Source organism: Petaurus breviceps, unplaced genomic scaffold (genome assembly GCF_028583685.1).
Source record: "Petaurus breviceps papuanus isolate PSGF00001 unplaced genomic scaffold, PetGlider_PUasm1.0 99, whole genome shotgun sequence".
NCBI lineage: Eukaryota > Metazoa > Chordata > Mammalia > Diprotodontia > Petauridae > Petaurus > Petaurus breviceps.
This window is the reverse complement of record NW_027187465.1, coordinates 25,068,024-25,085,921: the sequence shown is the minus strand read 5'-3', so window position 1 is coordinate 25,085,921 and position 17,898 is coordinate 25,068,024. Positions and strand designations below refer to the sequence as shown.

The following is a 17,898-nucleotide window of genomic DNA, read 5'->3' as shown; positions in this document are numbered from 1 at the left end:
CTTTCTTTCTTTCTTTCTTTCTTTCTTTCTTTCTTTCTTTCTTTCTTCCTTCCTTCCTTCCTTCCTTCCTTCCTTCCTTTCTTTCTTTCTTTCCTTCTTTTCTTTCTTTCCTTCTTTTCTTCCTTCCTTCCTTCCTTCCTTCCTTCCTTCCTTCCTTCCTTCCTTCCTTCCTTCCTTCCTTCCTTCCTTCCTTCCTTCCTTCCTTTTCTTTCTGGAGGGCAATTGGGGTTAAGTGACTTGCCCAAGGTTACACAGTTAGTTTTTTGTGTTAAGTGTGTGAGGCCGAATTTGAACTCACGTCCTTCTGGCTCTAGGGCCGGTGCTCTATTCACTGCACCACCTAGCCATCCTACCACTTTGTATTTCTTCTTTTCATTTCTTCCTTCCTTTTTTTTTTTTTGCAACATAACCCTAACAATAATATGGAATATATTTTGCATGTCTTCATATGCATAATTGATATATTATTGATATATATTATTCTCAAAGGGTGGGGGAAGGGGAAGAGGGACAGCAAGAATATGGAACTCAAGCTTTTTAAAAAAGAATGCTAAAAATAGATTAAAAATTAAAGGAAAAGAATTAAATGCTTGCTTCTTTCCATCTTTCATTCTATAAAGTAGATAGTGTTCAGAAGAAGGCAACCAGTATGATGAAGGACCTTGAGTTCATGCCATGTGAGGACTGTTTGAAGGAGCTGGGAATGATTAGCCTGGAGAAGAGAAGTCTGAGCTGGGATGGGATAGCTGCCTCCAACTATACCAGGAACTCTCACCTGGAAGAGTGATTGAATCCTTTTGATCTGGCCCCAGAGGGAATGACTAGGAATAATAGATGAATTACTGGCAGCATTGCATAGATGATAGGGCACTGGACTTGGACTCAGGAAGACCTGGGTTCAGATCCTGCCTCAGATACTTACTAGCTGTGTGACCCTGGGCAAGTCACTTAACTCTGTTTGTCTCAGTTTCCTCATCTATTAAATGGTTTAATGGCCTCTTAGCTCCCTTCCTACTCTAAGTATATGATCCTTCAAGTTAAAGAGGAGCAGTTTAAGGCTTGAAAGGAGAAAATTCCTAACAAATACAGCCATCCCAAAAGCAGGACTGGCTGCCTCAGACGAGGCAGCATGTTACGGTGGAAAGAGACTTAGATTTGGATTTAGGTTCAAATCTCAGTTCAGTTCTGTCATTTACCCTTGAAAAACACGGGATAAATCATCCCGGCTCAGGGGCCTCAGTTTTCTCACCTGTAAAATGGATGAATAAACAAGATGGCCTCTGAGGTCCCTTTCTGAGCTAAGTACATGATACTGCTAATCCCAAATGACTGGTTTTAGCCTATGCTGCTGTGGGGATTCTTTTTTGAGTCTGGGTAGGACTAGATGGCCTTTGGGGTTCCTTCTGACTTGGAGGTTTTGTTCTTCCATGACTCATGGATGTTACATAAGATACTCATGAGCTATTCCTGCCTGATAAGGCTCCAGGAACTGTCAGATGCCAGGCCCCTGACCTCTGACCCTGATTCAGTCAGCTGGTAAGCAACCTCTCTCTGACAAAGCCCAGAGAGGAGGTGGAGAGGAAGAGACAGAGACAAAAGAAGAGAAGGGAGAAGAGAAGAGGAGAGGGGAGAAGAGAAGAGAAGGGCAGAGAAGGGGAGAGGAGAGGAGAGAAGGGGAGAGGAGAGGAGAGGAGAGGAGAGGGGAGGAGAGGAGAGGAGAGGGGGAGAGAGAGGAGGGGAGGGAGAGAGAGAGGAAGGACCTTTGGAGCTAGGGTTTGGCCAGATGCTAGAATGATGTCATATCAGCTCTTGGCCCAGGGGCAAAACGTGCTGGGAGCCCAGAGGTGATTGTTGTCATATGACATCCTGATCTCAGGCCACATAGATGGGTGAAGTGAGCTCAGACACAGAGAGTCAGGGCCAAGTACAATGATTTTGCCACCTCTCTACTCAGGTGCTGGCAGACTCAGGATTTGAACCCTGGGCATTTGCCTCCAAATTTAGCATACTTTCTAGTGACCTAAACACTAGATACAGATGAAAAAGCTCTACAGAGTGCCCTTTGGTACAGAGCCTGGAAAGCAGCTGCCGGGATGCTAGGCTCTAGCTAGCTTTCTCTGTTTATTATCTCCTCACTATCTCTAACTATCTGTTCCTATCTTATCTACCTCTATTGTCTACCTCTTGAATTTATCTCTTTATTCTAGCTCTCCATCCTATCTCTCTTCTATCTCTGTCTGTTCATCTCTTCTCTCTCTCCACAGAATTGTCTCTAATTCATTCAACCAATTCTTCTTTGTTGTTGTTGAGTCGTAACACCCCATTTAAGATCCTGGAACGGTTTGCCATTTCCTTCTCCAGATCATTTTACAGATGAGGAAACTGAGGCAAATGGAGTTAAGTGACTTACCTGGGATCATACAGCTAGTAAGTGTCTGAGGCTGGATTTAAACTCAGGTCTCCCTGACTCCATTTCTGCACCACCTAACTGCCTGACAACAGCCTTTTCTATTTCTACTTCAACTTTGTTTTCTCTTCCCCCACCCTCCTCCTTATCCGTGTTTAATATCTGCTTGGAGGAATGTGGCTGGACCACTGATAAGCCACATTCAGAAGAATTCCCAAGAAAGAAACTAAAACTTTCCCATAGGGGAGGAGGCAATTTATCTAAATAGTTGCATAGTACCACTTTCTCTCTACATTAAGGCAACATCTTTTCATCCGGGACAAAGGACCTAAGGACTCGCCCATTTAAAAGGATAAGAGGTAGGAAGGGTAGAGACTCCTCCAGCATATTAGGAATTGAGCTGTGGCCTTCCAGGAACTGATATGTTAATGCAGCATGAGACACACATGAATTCAATTCAACAAACATGTTGCTGACTCTCCAGGAGCCCATTTGGAGTTTTTGTGGCAGGGATACTGGAGTGGTTTGGCATTTCTTTCCTCCAGCTCATTTTGCAGATGAGGAAACTGAGGCAAACAGGGTTAAGTGACTTGCCCAGGGTCACACAGCTAGTAAGTGTCTGAGGCTAGATTTGAACTTAAGAAGACAAAGCTTCCTGATTCCCTCTATCCACCGTGCCACCTAGCTATATGCAAAGCTGGGAGGAATAGCCATATGCCGGGGATGACCAAGTCAATGGCACAGAAAGATCTTGACAGTCTGGACCAGCCCACCAAAGGATTTCTGGTCACTGTCACTTGACCTGTGGCAACCAACCATCTTCAGTCTGCCTCTAGTCAAAGCTATCTGTGGCCCAAAGAAGTTTAGCCTATTTTAATTTTGACCTCTGCCTTCTGCCAAGTTGTGCCAATGTCTAGAACATTGGCCTAAATCTAACCAGGTGAAATTCAAAGAAAAAAATGCTACAACAACAAAAAATCAGCTTCAGAAGGACCAGATGGGGGAGTTCTACTTAGGCAGGAATTTTTCTCAAAAGGGGCATTTTTTTTTGCCTTTTTGGGGGGTAATTGGGGTTAAGTAACTTGCCCAAGGTTACACGGCTAGTTTTTTTGTGTGGGTGTTAAGTGCTGAGGCCGGAACTGAACTCGGGTCTTCCTGACTCTGGGGCCGGTGCTCTCAAAAGGGGTATTAGTGGATTACAAGCCCCAGATGAGTCATTGGACTCATTGGACCTGGACCTGCTTTAAGAGAAGCAGAGCTTTCAGGAGTAGACAGAAGATGGTCTTCCTGTGCCCTGACCTCATCAGACTTCATTTGGGGCCTGTGTTCAGATGATTTAATAAGGACCTTGATTAGCTGGTGCTTTTAAGGGAGGAGAGCGGTCCAGATGGTGAAGAGCCTTCAGTCACTGGCATATCAGAGTATCATACACCTATTGGAGCTGGAAAGAACCCCAGGGATCGTTTAGTCCAATGCCTTTATTTTCAGATAAGGACTAGGAGGTTTAATTGATCTGTTCATGGGCACATAGGGAGCAAGTGTCAGAAGTAAGATTTGATCCCAGATCCTTTAACAGCTAGGTGGTACAGTGGATAGAACACAGGGACTAGAGTTGGACTTTTCATGAGTTCAAACCTGACCTCAGATGCTTAACTTAGCTGTGTGACCCTGGGCAAGTCACTTAACCCTATTGGTCTCAGTTTCCTCATCTGTAAAATGTACTGGGGAAGGAAAATGGCAAGCCACTCCAGTATCTTTGCCAAGAAAACCCAAATGGGTCATGAAGAGTTGGACCTGACTAAACAACAAACAACAACCGCCTCTGAGTGGAAGGCAGAAGGATCAGGGTATTCAAGGACTTAGTGAAGGAACTGGGAAAAGTTTGATCTGGAGAGAAAAGATTCCAGGAAGAATGAGAGCTGTCATGTGGAAGAGAGATTCTACTTGTTCTAGTTAGAGGACAGAGCCAGGAACAGTGAGGAAAGGTAGCCCAGGGGCCCATTGGGTTTGATAAGAGAGATGCTGAGTCCTTCCCCTTCTTGGAGGTCTTGAAGAGGAGTCTGGATCTGGAGTGGGGAACCTGCAGCATGGAGGCAACCTGTGACCTTCTAGGTCTTGGGGGTGGCCTTTTGACTGAGTCCAAGTTTTAGAGAATGAAGGAATCCTTTTTGGGGATTTGTTCTGTGAAATTTGGGTTTGGTCAAAGGGCCTCACTTGAGAACCTAGAGGGCCACATGTAGCCTTGAGACCTCATGTTCCCCACCCCTGGTCTAGATCACCAGTTTGTTTGGTGGGGCTCCCTTTGGGGGATGGGTTGTACTAGAGGGTCCTAATGCTGAGCTCTTTTCCAAATGTAGAATTCTGTGGTTCCTTGAGCAAATATTCTGTGCCAGGCCATGGGCCAAGCCCTGGGAGAGATTTTCTTTCCCATGTAGGAGCTTACTAAGGAATTGGGTCAAACTGATCCGGTCCTCTCTGCTGAGCATTTATTAAACACCAGCTGTGTGTTGGGTTCTGTGCTCTGTCTAAGGGGGCAAAGATGAGACCAGAAAAGCCCTAGCTCTTTGGGAGCTAGATTCCATTCTGGAGGCTAGATGTCCACCAACAAGTAAAAGAGGGAAGAGAGAGGAAGCCTGCACCAAGAGAGGGCTCAGGAAAGGCTTCTCCTAATAAGCTGAGCCTTGAAATGTTCAGGGATTCTAAGAAGCAGCGTCTGCCAGGCATAGGAGACAACCAGCACAAAAAGAATGGATATTCCTAGGAGATGGCATGTTAAATTCTAGTAATAGCCAATCAACCTGTCTGGCTGGAATGTGCCATGCCAGAAGGGGAATTGTGTGAAATCAATCCGGAAAGGAAACTTGGAGCCAGATCACAAAGGACTTTAAAGGCCAAGCTGCCAAGGTGCAAAAGGGAGCCACCGAACATTCTTGAGAAGGACAGTGACCTGGTCATCCCTGGGCTTTAAGAAACCAATTTCGTAGCTATGTAGAGGATAGACTAGAGAGGGCAGAGAGAGACTGGAGCTAGGGAGACTAGTCAAAAGGCTAGTAATCATCATACTTCACACATATTTCACTCTTGCAAAAAAGCTTGTAACTTATTTTTTCTTTTTTTTCTAAGTCATTATTTATTTATTTTAAACATTCTTTTCTGTATACATTTTGAGTTCCAAATTCCCTCCCCTCCCCCACTTACTGAGAAGGCAAGCAATATGATATCAATTATACTGTGAAATCATACAAAACATATTTCTATATTAGCCATGTTGCACACAAAAAAGGCAAGAAAAATAAAGGTTGGACTCAGAGCTCATCAGTTCTCTCTCTGAAGATAAAGAGCTTGAGGACAGGAGCTGTTTAATCTTTGTAAGCACCTGGCCCAGAGCCTTCCTAGAGTGGGCACTTAATAGATGTTGCTGAATTTAATTCAATCCCAGAGAGCCCTAATGAGTATTGTCTAGACTAAAATAATGGGAGGAAATGGTATTTGAAGAAAGTCCCCACTGGGGGATCAGACCTCCTTGGGATGGAGGCAAGTGGACAAGCTAACTTTGGGTGTTCTTTCACTAGGCTTTTGAAAAGGTGAAGAAGAACAATATGGAAGAAGAAGAATGAGTTGGGAGAACAGCTTAGAGACAGAAGTGGGAAGAAATTTTGGTTAAGAATAAATGTGTTTTCGCAGGTTTTTTTTTCTTCTGGAGAGTGGTTATGCAAAATCAGATGGTAATTAGAATGTTCTAAATGTAGACTCTCAGTTTCAACACATTTAGCACCTCCACCCCAGCCAGATCTTCAGTAAAGAAAAAGGATAGAAAGAAAGGAGGAAGGAAGGAAAAAAGGAAGGAAGGAAGCCAGAAGAAGGGAAAGGAGGAACAAAAGAGGGAGGGAGGGAAGGGAGGGAGGGAAGGAAGAAAAGGAGGGAAGGAAGGAAGGGAGGGAGGAAAGGAAGGAAGGAAGGGAAGGAGGAAGGAAGGGAGGGAGGAACAAAGGAGGGAGGGAAAGAAGGGTGGGAGGCAAAAGGAGGGAGGGAAGGAAAGGAAGGAGAGAAAGAAGGAAGGAAGGAAAGCAAGTCAATAGTGGAAAGTGAAGAGAATTTAGAGCTAGGACCTGGGTTCAAATCTTACCTGTTTTGTCTATGTGATGTTGTGCAAGTCTCTTCATCTCCTTGGACCTCAGTTTCCTCAAATGTAAAATGAGGAGATAACTGGCCTTTAAGGTCACTTCTTTCAGCTTTAAAAATCAGCCCTGGGTTCCCAGCACTGAGATTGTATCAATTGGTTGGTTGAGATCATATCAGTCAATATCTAAAAGAACAGCATTCTGACTCACAGATTCTGATAACTGCACATAAAGAATTTCAAGAGGATATTTGTCAATTATTTAAATTTGCTAATGCCAGAGTGGAGGTAGACCCCCACCCCAATTAATCACAGAAGACTATATCTCAATGGAATCAATCAATCAGATGTAAACTAGGTGTGGAAAACTCCTTAATTAATGTGAAAGGATCATTGGATGAAAGCAGATGACATCAATGTGTCATCTGTCATCCTGTCATCAACAGGCAATGTGTGTGACTGCCTAAAGAGAATAAGCCATTTTCCATGGGTTTGTGCATAAGAACAGCAAACTAGTTTTGAAATAAAGACAGATTGTGTTGTTTGTTGTTCAGTTGGGTCCGACTCTTCATGACCTCATTTGGGGTTTTCTTGGCAAAGATACTGGAGTGCTTTGCCATTTCCTTCTCCAGTTCATTTTACAGATGAGGAAACTGAGGTAAGTGGGGTGAAATGACTTGTCCAGGGTCACACAGTTAGGACGTGTTTGAGGCTCTCAGTTGATGCAATACCTCTGAGGTGGTACAGTCTCTCTAGTGGCCAATGGTGGGGCTGCTTTCATCCAGTGATCCATAAATCAACCAATCAACAAATATTGATTACATGCCTATGCCCACATATGTGTGTGTAAATGTATTCATGTGAATATATAGAATCAATATAAGAAAAATAAATACAAAATCATTAAATAGTGGTTCAAGAGGGAGGGTACTAGTGGGGGGGGGGGGAGGAATCAGGAAAGGCTTCATGAAGATACTTAAGTTGCATATTGAAGGAAGAGAAGGACTATATAAGACAGGAATGAGGAAGAAATGTATTCCAGGCATGAGAGATGACCAGGAAAGGTACAAAGATGGGATACTGTCTGTGAAGAGAAAAGGCTGGTTTGGCTGTGTTACAGGGTAAGAGGGAGAATAACATCCAGTGAAGCTGGAAAGATAGTCTGGGGTTTTCAAAGCTAAACAGAAGCGTTTATATTTTATCCCAGAAGCAAAGGAAGCCACCAGGGTTTGTTGAATTGGAGTCTTATGGTCAAATCTGTGCTTAAGAAAAATTCCTTTGGTAGTTGTATGTCAGATGGACTGATGTAGGGAGAGACTTGATGCAAGCAGAACAATTGAGAAGCTATGAGAAGAAGGCAAGAGCTTATAAGGTGAATAGGAGGGGAGTCGTCAGATGACAGGAATATGGTGGAGGTAGAAACAGCAAGATTTGGCAACGGATTGGATATGTGGCATGAGGGAGAAAAAGAAGTGGAAGATGACACTGAGGATATGAACCAGGGAGGCTGGAAGGATGGCGGTGCCTTAGATAGATATTGTCAAGCTTGGAAGAGGGGAGAGAGAATGAATTTAGTTTTGAACACATTGAATATAAGACACTACTGGTCCAATAGGCAATGGTGATGTGGGACCAAAGCTCAGGGGAAGGTCTAGAATTGAGTATGAATACACATGATTATCTCTATGTATATATGTACACTTATAACTAAACTATATATTTCACAGTCAGTCAATAAGCATTTATTAAGCTCCAGCTGTGTATCAGGCATTAAGCTAAGCCATAAGGATACAAAAACAGCAAAAGATAGACCCTGCCCTCAAGGAGCTCACCATCTAATAGAGGAAACAAGTTAACAAATATGTACAAACAGGCTATATATGGGATAAAGAGGAAATAATTAACAAAAGGAAGGCACTAGAATCAAGACCGATTGGGAAAGGCTTCCTGTAGAAGATGGAAATTTAGTTGGGATTTGAGGGAAACCAGGGAAATAAGTAAATAGAGATGAGGAAGGGAAGCATTCCAGTCATGGGGACAGTAAAAGAAAATTCCCAGAGATGAGTGTCTTGTACATGGAACGGCCAGGAAGCCAATGCCCCTGGATAAAAGAGTATGTGTTGAGGAGTAAGATGTAAGTAGAATGGAAAGGGAAGAGGGCTTTGAATGCCAAACAGAACATTTTGTATTTGATCCTAGAAGTGATAGGGAACCCCTGGGGTTTATTGAGTGGGGGGCGGGCGTGTGTGACATGATCAAGCCTGCACTGTAGAAAAATCACTTTGGTGACTGAATGGAAGATGGATTGGAGTGGGGAGAGACTTGAGGCAGGCAGAACCACCCACAGGCTATGGCAAAAATCCAGGCATGAGGTGATGAGGGCCTGCACCAGAGTGGTGACAATATCAGAAAAGAGAAAGGGACATATTTGAGAGATGTTACAAAATAAAATCAGCAAGCCTTGGCAACAGATTGGATATGAGGGATGAGGGACAGAGTTTGAGATGACACCTTTGTTCTGAACCTGGAGGCCTGGGAAGATGGGGAAAGGAGAGCATTTAGGGGTAAAGATAACGCATTCCAGGCCCTGCCTCAAATAATGAGACTTTTATTATTGATATCCTGGGCTAGAATCTTCAAACTCAGTTCTTGTCAAATCTATTAGCATTTGAGGAGAAACCTTTCTCATGCTATCTGATGCAGACAAATGGAGAGGAGACTAAAAATATTCTGCCTTGGCATTTCCTTTTATAAAGAATAAAGTAGTGGTGGCTAGGTGGTGCGGTGAATAGAGCATTGGCCCTGGAGTCAGGAGGACCTGAGTTCAAATCCGGCCTTAGACACTTAACACAGAAACTAGCAGTGTGACCTTGGGCAAGTCACTTAACCCCAATTGCCCTCCAAAAAAGGCAAAAAAAATTAACGTATATGAGGATGACAAGGAGGGAGAAATTGAAATGTGGAAATGAAAAGACGTAATCAAGAGGTAGGATTTAGTGAACCTTGAAATGCTAACCAATGGGATTCAAGGTACAAAATTCGAATCTGGATGAATTATAAAAGGACTGTGTAACTAGCTTAACTTTGTACTTGTGCAAACACAAGGGTTTGTAAAAGGCCAAGTCACCTGTCTGAAATAAAAATCTTTTTTTCTTTAAAAAAATATAATGAGCTCCATTTTAGATATATTTAGTTAAAAATGTCTACTAGATTTTCATTTTGTGAAGGCAGTTGGAGAAGTGAGGATGTGATATTGGAGGTCACCAGAGAGGTGACAGCTTGGTAGATTTGAGAATTTGACCATATCTATGAGTTATCTTTTTCTTTTTTGGAGGGGGAAGGCAGGGCAATTGGGGTCAAGTGACTTGCCTAGGGTCACACAGCGTGTGTCAAGTGTCTGAGGACGGATTTGAACTCAGATCTTCCTGACTCCAAGGCTGGTGTTTTATTCACTTAGCTGCCCCAAGTATCCTTATAAAGATGATAGTTAACAAGAGGGAAAGTACTAAAGAGAGAAGAGAAAGGAATATAAGACAGAACCTTGGGCATACCTGCAGTTAGGGGAGAGTAAGAAAGAGGCTTTTAGAAAGCCTACTATGTGCCAGGCACTGAGCTAAGGGCTTTGCAATCATTATCTCATTCAGTCCTCACAATAACCCTGGGAGGGAGGTGCTGTTATTATTTTACAGCTGAGTAAACAGACTAAGGGAGGTTAAATAACTTGGCCAGAGTCACACAGCCAGCAAATTTCTGAGACCAGATTTGAACACAGATCTTCCTAACTCCAGGCCTAGCACTCTGTCTTGCTAGACATGATATGTATGACAAGCCAGCAAAGCGAACTGAGAAAAAGTGGCCAGACAGGTAAGAGGTGAAGCAGAAGAGCAGTGACACACACACATACACACACACACACATCCCAGAGAGGAGAAAATATCCAAGAGGAGAGGGTGACGGACATTGTCGGATGAAGAAAATAGGTTGAGAAGGATGAGGACTAAAAAAAGTCTATTGGAGTTGGTGAGATCACAGCCCTTTGCTCCTCCCAGATTAATGGGGGAGCCTATTGAGTTAACACAACTGAGTCAATGATGAAATTTGGGCCTCACACTAAATACCCTTTCTAAAAGAGAATTAAGCCTATATCTGATAATCAGTGGGGAGCACACTGGTTGGGGCTTGTGGGTGACAACTAGAGATTCTAACCATTTAGATTCTAAATGGTTCATCCTAACCATTATAACCCTGAGGGACAAAAGTAGTAATCACACTCTGGGGACCCACCTTCCAAAGCAAATATATGTAGCATGGGGAAAGACACAGTTTTGAAACTGGAAGAAAGGGTTTAATTTTCTTCTTAGAAATTTAACAAACCACATGCCTGAGAGTCATGTGGTTGTAGCTTTACCATCATGCAAATTGGCTGAAAATAATCTCTATAGAAGCTTGCCAGGTGTTGGAGAGTTACAAAGACTGAGAGACCATAAGGCTGAACCACAGTTTTGAGCCAGGGACTGGGTGTTCCTGACAATGTCCTCATATCTATTAAAATGTCCACAGAGGGAATAGACTGTTCAGGGCCTCATTGTTCCTACCTGTATGGTTAGGCACTGTACTGTTGCCCTATGGTCCAAAGAAAAGGAACCCCCAGGAAGAAAATAAAGTTGTTGGCCACCTGGTTTAAAAAGTCATGTTGGTCCAAAAAAAGTACGGATCCTAGATTTGGGAATAATAATCATTCTCTCCAGCTGTAGCTAGTGGAGGCTGTCGGATATGGAGTATGAGTAAGCCTGCAAATTTTCCTTCCTCTGAAACCGATACAATAAACAAAAGTTGGGAAAGTCCCTCTCATGCCGCAAATGCACATTTGTGTGTGTGTGCCCTCCCTGTGTCTCTGTCTCTATTTCTTCTCCTCTTCCTCATGCTTCTCTCTCTCTCTGTCTCTCTCTGTCTCTCTGTCTCTCTCTCTTTCTCTCTCTCTCTGTCTCTCTGTCTCTCTCTCTCTCTGTCTCTCTCTCTCTCTCCCTCTGTTTCTCTCTCTGTCTCCACTTCCCCCTTCCTTCCATCCTCTACTCCCCCTCCCCTCTTCTCCCCTTTCTCAATACAAAAAGCAAAACAATTTTGATTATATAAAATTCAAAAGTTTCTGTGCAAACAAAATTAGTACAACTAGAATAAGAAAAGCAGTCAAGTAGGTAAAATATAGTAAACATAGCTGGTCATAGAAACTGACATTTATGTAGCATCTTCAAATTTGCAGAGACATGTTTATTGATGATTTAAGTCCATAATAGAAACGACAATTAAAAAAAAATGCTCTCAATGCTCTCTCGCCTGGATATATACCCTAAAGAGCTCAAAGACAGAAACAAAGGAGCATTTAGACCAATATATTCAAAACTGGATTTTTTTTTTTTTGGTGGCCATTAGGTGATAGAGTCAATAAGAGTGATGGATTTGGGAGTCAGGAAGACCTGAGGCCAAATCTTTCCTCAGACACTTACTAGGCTGGTGACCCTGTGCAAGTAACTTAACCTCCCTCAGACTCAGTTTCCACTGATGTAAAAGATTGATAATAATATTGGGGTTGTTGTAAGAATCAATGAGACAATACTCGTAAATTGTTTTGAAAACCTTAAAGTTCTCTATAAATGCTATCTATTATCATATGTTTAAGGTAGCAAAACAAAGTGAGTGGCTATCATCTGGGGATTGGCTGAATGAATTGGGGTATGTGAATATGATGAAATATTTTTGCACATTAAGAAATGACTGTAAGAAATTCTGGGGGCAGCTCAGTGGCACAGTGAATAGAGTACCAGCCCTGAAGTCAGGAAGATCTGAGTTGAAATCCTACCTCAGACACTTGACACTTAACTAGCTGTGTGACCTTGGGCAAGTCACTTAACCCCAATCATCTTGCCTTCCCCCCTCCAAAAAAAAATTCAGAAAAAGGGAGATTTTAATGAACTGATGTAGAGAGAATTAAAGCAGAATTAGGAGAATGATATAAACTATAAGAATATATATAAGTGAAGACACTAAAAGATGGCTGATCTCAAATTAGGAAGGGAATGAGCATTTATTAAGTGCCTACTATGTGGCCAGCGCTTTATATGATCTCATTTGATTAAACATAATGACTAATGTTAGGTCTGGAGAACAGATGCCCATACAGAATGTTGCATTGGCTGTTAGGAGGAGGTGGTTGCCTTAAATGGTTTTGCAGTAACTATTTTTCTTTGTTACAAGAGAGGTTTGGGGGAGGGAGGATTAAGGGGAAATATCTATTGTATAAAACACAAAAAGCAGAAATAGACCTTTGATGGGGGGAGGCTCTCAAATAAAGCCATTTCATTAATTCCTTCCCCTTGCATCCCCTCCCCTCTTTGTCTTCTGTCTTGGGATCATTTCACTTTTGATTGTTGGGTTTATACTAAGCCTTTCAAGGCAGAGAAGGGAACCAGCAGCAGTAATCACAACTGCTTTTCAATCATTCATCCTCCTGGACTCCTATGTTCTCTCTGTTAATCTATCCCAGGCTGTAGCTCCTCTCCCATTACTCTTTTATTTACTGTTACTGTTATTAATTAACAACATTTTCACCAACTGAGATTTCTTCAGGTGCTTGGTACCTTGACACGATCAGTCAGTCAACAAACATTTGCTCAGTGTTTACTATGTGCCAGGTACTGGGCTGGGGTGGGAGGGGAGGGGGAATAAAAAAACAAAAACCAAGAACATAATCCCTACCCTCAAGGAGCTTGTAGTCTGAGAAAGATAGCAAACAAACAAGGAAGGAAGGAAACAAGCATTTATTCAGTACCTACTATGTGCCACCCACTTTACAAATATCAGCTCTTTTGATCCTCACTATGACCCAGGGAGGTGGGTGCTTTTATTATCCCCATTTTACAGATGAGGAAAATGAGGTTGATGGAGGTTGAGTACCTTAAGTATACACATGTTGCTTCCCTAAATGGAACATAAGCTGCTTGAGGCTAGAAATGATTTCATTTTAAATAGTGCCTAGCATATGACCCTTAAATACTGGTTGATTGATTGGTTGACTAAAAAAATCTCTGAATTTAATCAGACTGGTCCTCAAATAAAAAGTATGTAGTTCGCCCCTGAGACTACACTCAAAAGATTTTCTAAGCTGGTAGAGCCTGCCCTAGTTAACACTCCACTGCCACAGCCTTTGAGACCCCAGGGTCTCCTCAGTACCACGATGAGATGTCAGAGTAGGGCTATCATGGAGACAGAGACACACTTAGGAACCACATTATGAACAAGTTCTAACCATGGCGGGAGCTATCCAGAGGCTGAAGATGGTCGTAGGATGGCATCTTGAGCTGGGAGGGGACCCAAACCCCTTGTTTTTCAGGTGATGAACTGAGAAGCTAAGGGACTTCTCCAAGATCACACTGAGATTAAGTGACAAAGAGGGAAGGTGAAGGGAGTCCTCTTCAAATGAGACCTTTAAGCAAATGTTGGATGACTACTTAGATGTTTTTTTTTCTTAATAGCATTTTTTCCCAATTACATGTAAAGAGAGTTTTCAACATTCATTGTAATATTTGTAGTTTCAAATTTTTTTCCCTCTCTCCCTTCCCTCCCCCTCCCCAAGACGGCAAGCAATCTGATATAAGTTATACACGTACAATCATGTTAAACATATTTCCACATTAGTCATGTTAGGAAAGAAGAGTCAGAACAAAAGGGGAAAACCACGCAAAAGAAAAAAAAACAACAAAAAAGTGAAAATAATATGCTGTGCTCTGCATTCACACTCCACAGTTCTTTCTCTGGAGGTGGACAGCATTTTCCATCATGAATCCTTTGGAATTGTCTTGGATCGTTGTATTGCTGAGAAGGGCTAAGTCTATCATAGCTGGTCATCTGACAGTGTTGCTGTTAGTCTGTACAATGTTCTCCTGGTTCTGCTCATTTCACTCAACATCAGTTCAGTGTCTTTCCAAGTTTCTCTGAAATCCACTTGCTCAGCATTCGTCTAGAACGATAGTATTCCATTACATTCATATACCACAACTTGTTCAGCCATTCCCCAACTGATAGGCATCCCCCCATTTTCAATTCTTGGCCACCACAAAAAGAGCTGCTATAAATGTTTTTGTACATGTGGGTTCTTTTCCCTTTTTTATAATATCTTTGGGATACAGACCTAGTAGTGGTATTGCTGGATCAAAGGGTATGCACACTTTTACAGCCCTTTGGGCAATTTGGGTGTGTTTCAGAGGAGTTTCCTATTCAGGTAGAAACTGCACTAAATGGTCTTCTGTGGTCTCTTCTCACTCAAAGCATCTGGGATTAATAATAAACACTATTCCCCACCACCCACCCACCAACCCCCACCCCCATCCAACCTCTACAGAATCGGACTAGAGTATTTCTCAAAGAATCCCAGATCTTCAGAGTTGGGAGGGACCTCAGAAGCCATCAAGTCCAATGTTGCCATGGCCCCTCCAATGAATCACCCTTTCAACATCCCCCAATTATGGTTTTTGGCCAGAGACCTCCAGTGAAAGGAAACCTTTCTTTCTTTTTTTTTTTCTTCCTTTTGGAGGGCAATTGGGGTTAAGTAACGTGCCCAAGGTAACATGGCTAGTTTTTTTGTGTGGGTGTTAAGCATCTGAGGCCGGAACTGAACTCAGGTCCTCCTGAGTCTGGGAGGCTCACTGGCTTTACTCACTGTGCCACCTAGCCGCCCTGAAACCTTGCTTTCTGAAGAAACCCATTCCAAGCTGGTGTAGCTCTTAATTGTCAGGAAGTTTCTGGAGACATCAAACCTTAATCTGCCACTACAACTTTCACTCATTTCTCAGCAATGAGTCAAGAAATAAAGCGCTTACACCATCGGAGCTAGGAATACAAAAACAAGCAGCAAGCCCCTGCCCACAGGTAGCTTCCATTACAATGGGGGAAGACAACGTGTAAAAGGGGAAAAATGGAGGTGAGTCATGCAAGGTAAAGAAAGTCTGGGAGAGTCAGGAGTGTAACCTAGAGAGGAGTGAAGACATGTAAGGTCGAGAATTCCCCTGGCTGGGGAAACCCCCAAATCAGGGGCTGTTCTTTTGATACCAAAGGAAGAAGCCATGGGGCTCTACATTGATTATAGGTAGTAATTGAATCAATCATTATGAATACTTACAAACAGGGGCAATCTTGGGTCTGGGGTGGTGGCCAGCCGGTCTAGTGGATCCCCTCTAAAGAACCCCCCAAATCTCTGTGGTAATTATAAAAACAAAGGCAGGAAGGGTTAAAGAATGCATCACTACTAATTGATGGATAGTTTTGGTTTTCTGCTTAGTCGTTAAGCCAGTATTATGCCCAAATGGAAGTTTTGCATCGATCATGTCCCTAACACATACAGATCACTATATTCTTGTCTTAGCTTTCATAGGTCACTAATATCTTAAGTTATGACTCAGTATCTAACTTATGATTCAGTGTCTAATTTATGATTGTGTTTCTAAGTTATGATTCAGTGATTTTGTCTCCAAGTTAGGATTAGATAGGTCACCATATTGGAGTTCTACCTTTCACAGAGTTTACATTTTTATGGCTTTTCATTTATTACTGTATTTTATAGCTTTTCCCCAATCAGGACCGACCACATGGTTGGCCTAGGCCTCCTAAAATGCAAGTTCTGGGAGGAGCCAACCACAGAAGGCTGCCCCTAAGGGGCAGAGGGTACTTAGAATGTGTGAGGTCCTCAATGGAGTGAGCTTGCAGAGTGAAGAGGTCTCTATGGCATGGAAAAGAGAGTCAGGAGGAAGGCAAAATTATAGCATGGAGGGAAATATGTGTTCCTAACTCATTCTGTCCTAGGGGTCAAAGCAGATTAGTCTGCTTCCCTTTGCCATGGCCGCCCTCTGCCTACCTAACAACAAGTGTCACGTCCACCCCCCCCCCACCCAGTCTTCTCTTTTCCAGATCAATAACTCCTAATTCCTTCAACTGACCTCCATGTGGCATGAACTCAGGGACTTTCAATCAGGCATTCAGTTAACAATCATTTTATTCATCACTTGCTTGGTGCCAGATATTGAGGCTGTGTGATGGGAATACAGAGATAAAAATGAAATGCCCTGCCCCTGAGAAGATTGCATCCATCCAGGTTCTCCATCGCTGGATGCTCTGGCCAACTAGAATAGGCAAGCCCTGACATCTAAAAGAACTATCAATTTTTTTTTTTTTTGCAAAGTCTCCTTATGATAGTATATGTAACATCATGAGCATAAAACCTCTCTGGATTCCCCCAGCTGCTACTGCCCTCCCTCCCTCCCAAACAAGCTTGTCTTCTGCTACTTTGTGTTGTAAATCATGTTGTAAATATATATATATATCCATCCTTGTTGCCTTCTTCATTAGAATGTAAGCTCTTTGAGAGTAAGGACCATTCATTTCTTGTCCTTGTGTTCTCTGAACCTAACATACAGTAGGTGCTTAATATATGTTTGCTGTCTGACTGATTGATTAGCATTTGTTGACTGAGAAAATATATGACTTGCCATAACTCCATAGGTTGGGGGCCACTTCTCTCAAGCTTAATGGCCATTTACCTATGCCTCCTTTAGCCGGTGAATGGCCAACAAAGGGGGAAAAAAGCAAGCATACAGCAAATAGGCCACTGGTCTCTCCGCCCATCCTCTTTCTCATCTTTGACAAATACACCGAAATGGAGTCAACCTTGAGCCCTCCAAAAAGAGTACTCATTGTTTGTATATCTTATCTCGTTCCCAAAGGCAGAGACTAACATGTTTGTTTTTTAAATTAATATTCCTTTTGGGGGAGTAATGAATTCCCAGTTTATTTAGGGAAATCAGAACATGGTAAATGACTAGGAGGGACATTTAAATCAGTCTGTAGGCCTTGGATAAGCCTAGCTCAGTGCCTGGTATGGGGTAAGAGTTTAATAAATGTTTACTGATTGACTGATCTAAATGAAACCTTGGGGCATGGAACCTTATGGTACTCACAATGGCCTCAGGGCTATGAGGGTGCTCTAATAAGTGGAACATTTCCCCTCACACCTCAGACTTAGACTCCTAGTATAGGGGAAATTAATTTCAGTTTACTAAGCTTGGTTCAATGTCTCCAACATTTATTAAGCACCTACTATGTGTCCGGTAGAAAGGCAAGCTTCCAAGTTAGGCAGACCTGGGTTCAAGTCCTGTCCTCTGAAGGTTCAGTCCTCCATTATTTATTTTTTAAGTATTTAGTATGTGTCAAAGATTGTGCTAAGCACCAGATACCAAGACAGTTCTCAAGGAGCTCAGTCTAAAGGGGAAGACAACATACAAACAACTATGCCGAAATAAGGTATTGATGGGAAAGAATCAAATGT

The 17,898-nt window shown here is 42.6% G+C and overlaps 1 long non-coding RNA gene across 2 annotated transcripts in view; it reads left to right on the top strand.

Moving 5' to 3' along the window:
- The window catches only part of LOC138156284 (uncharacterized), a 36,387-nt gene that overhangs the window by 7,167 nt on the left and 11,322 nt on the right, over nt 1-17,898 (top strand). Inside the window, exon 1 of one of the 2 annotated variants that reach the window (XR_011167114.1) lies at nt 2,650-2,766. The exons of the other annotated variant lie outside the window; for it this stretch is intronic. This is a non-coding gene — a long non-coding RNA (uncharacterized lncRNA). Of the gene's footprint in view, nt 1-2,649; nt 2,767-17,898 lie in introns of those variants that run through there. 2 annotated transcript variants of the gene reach the window in all.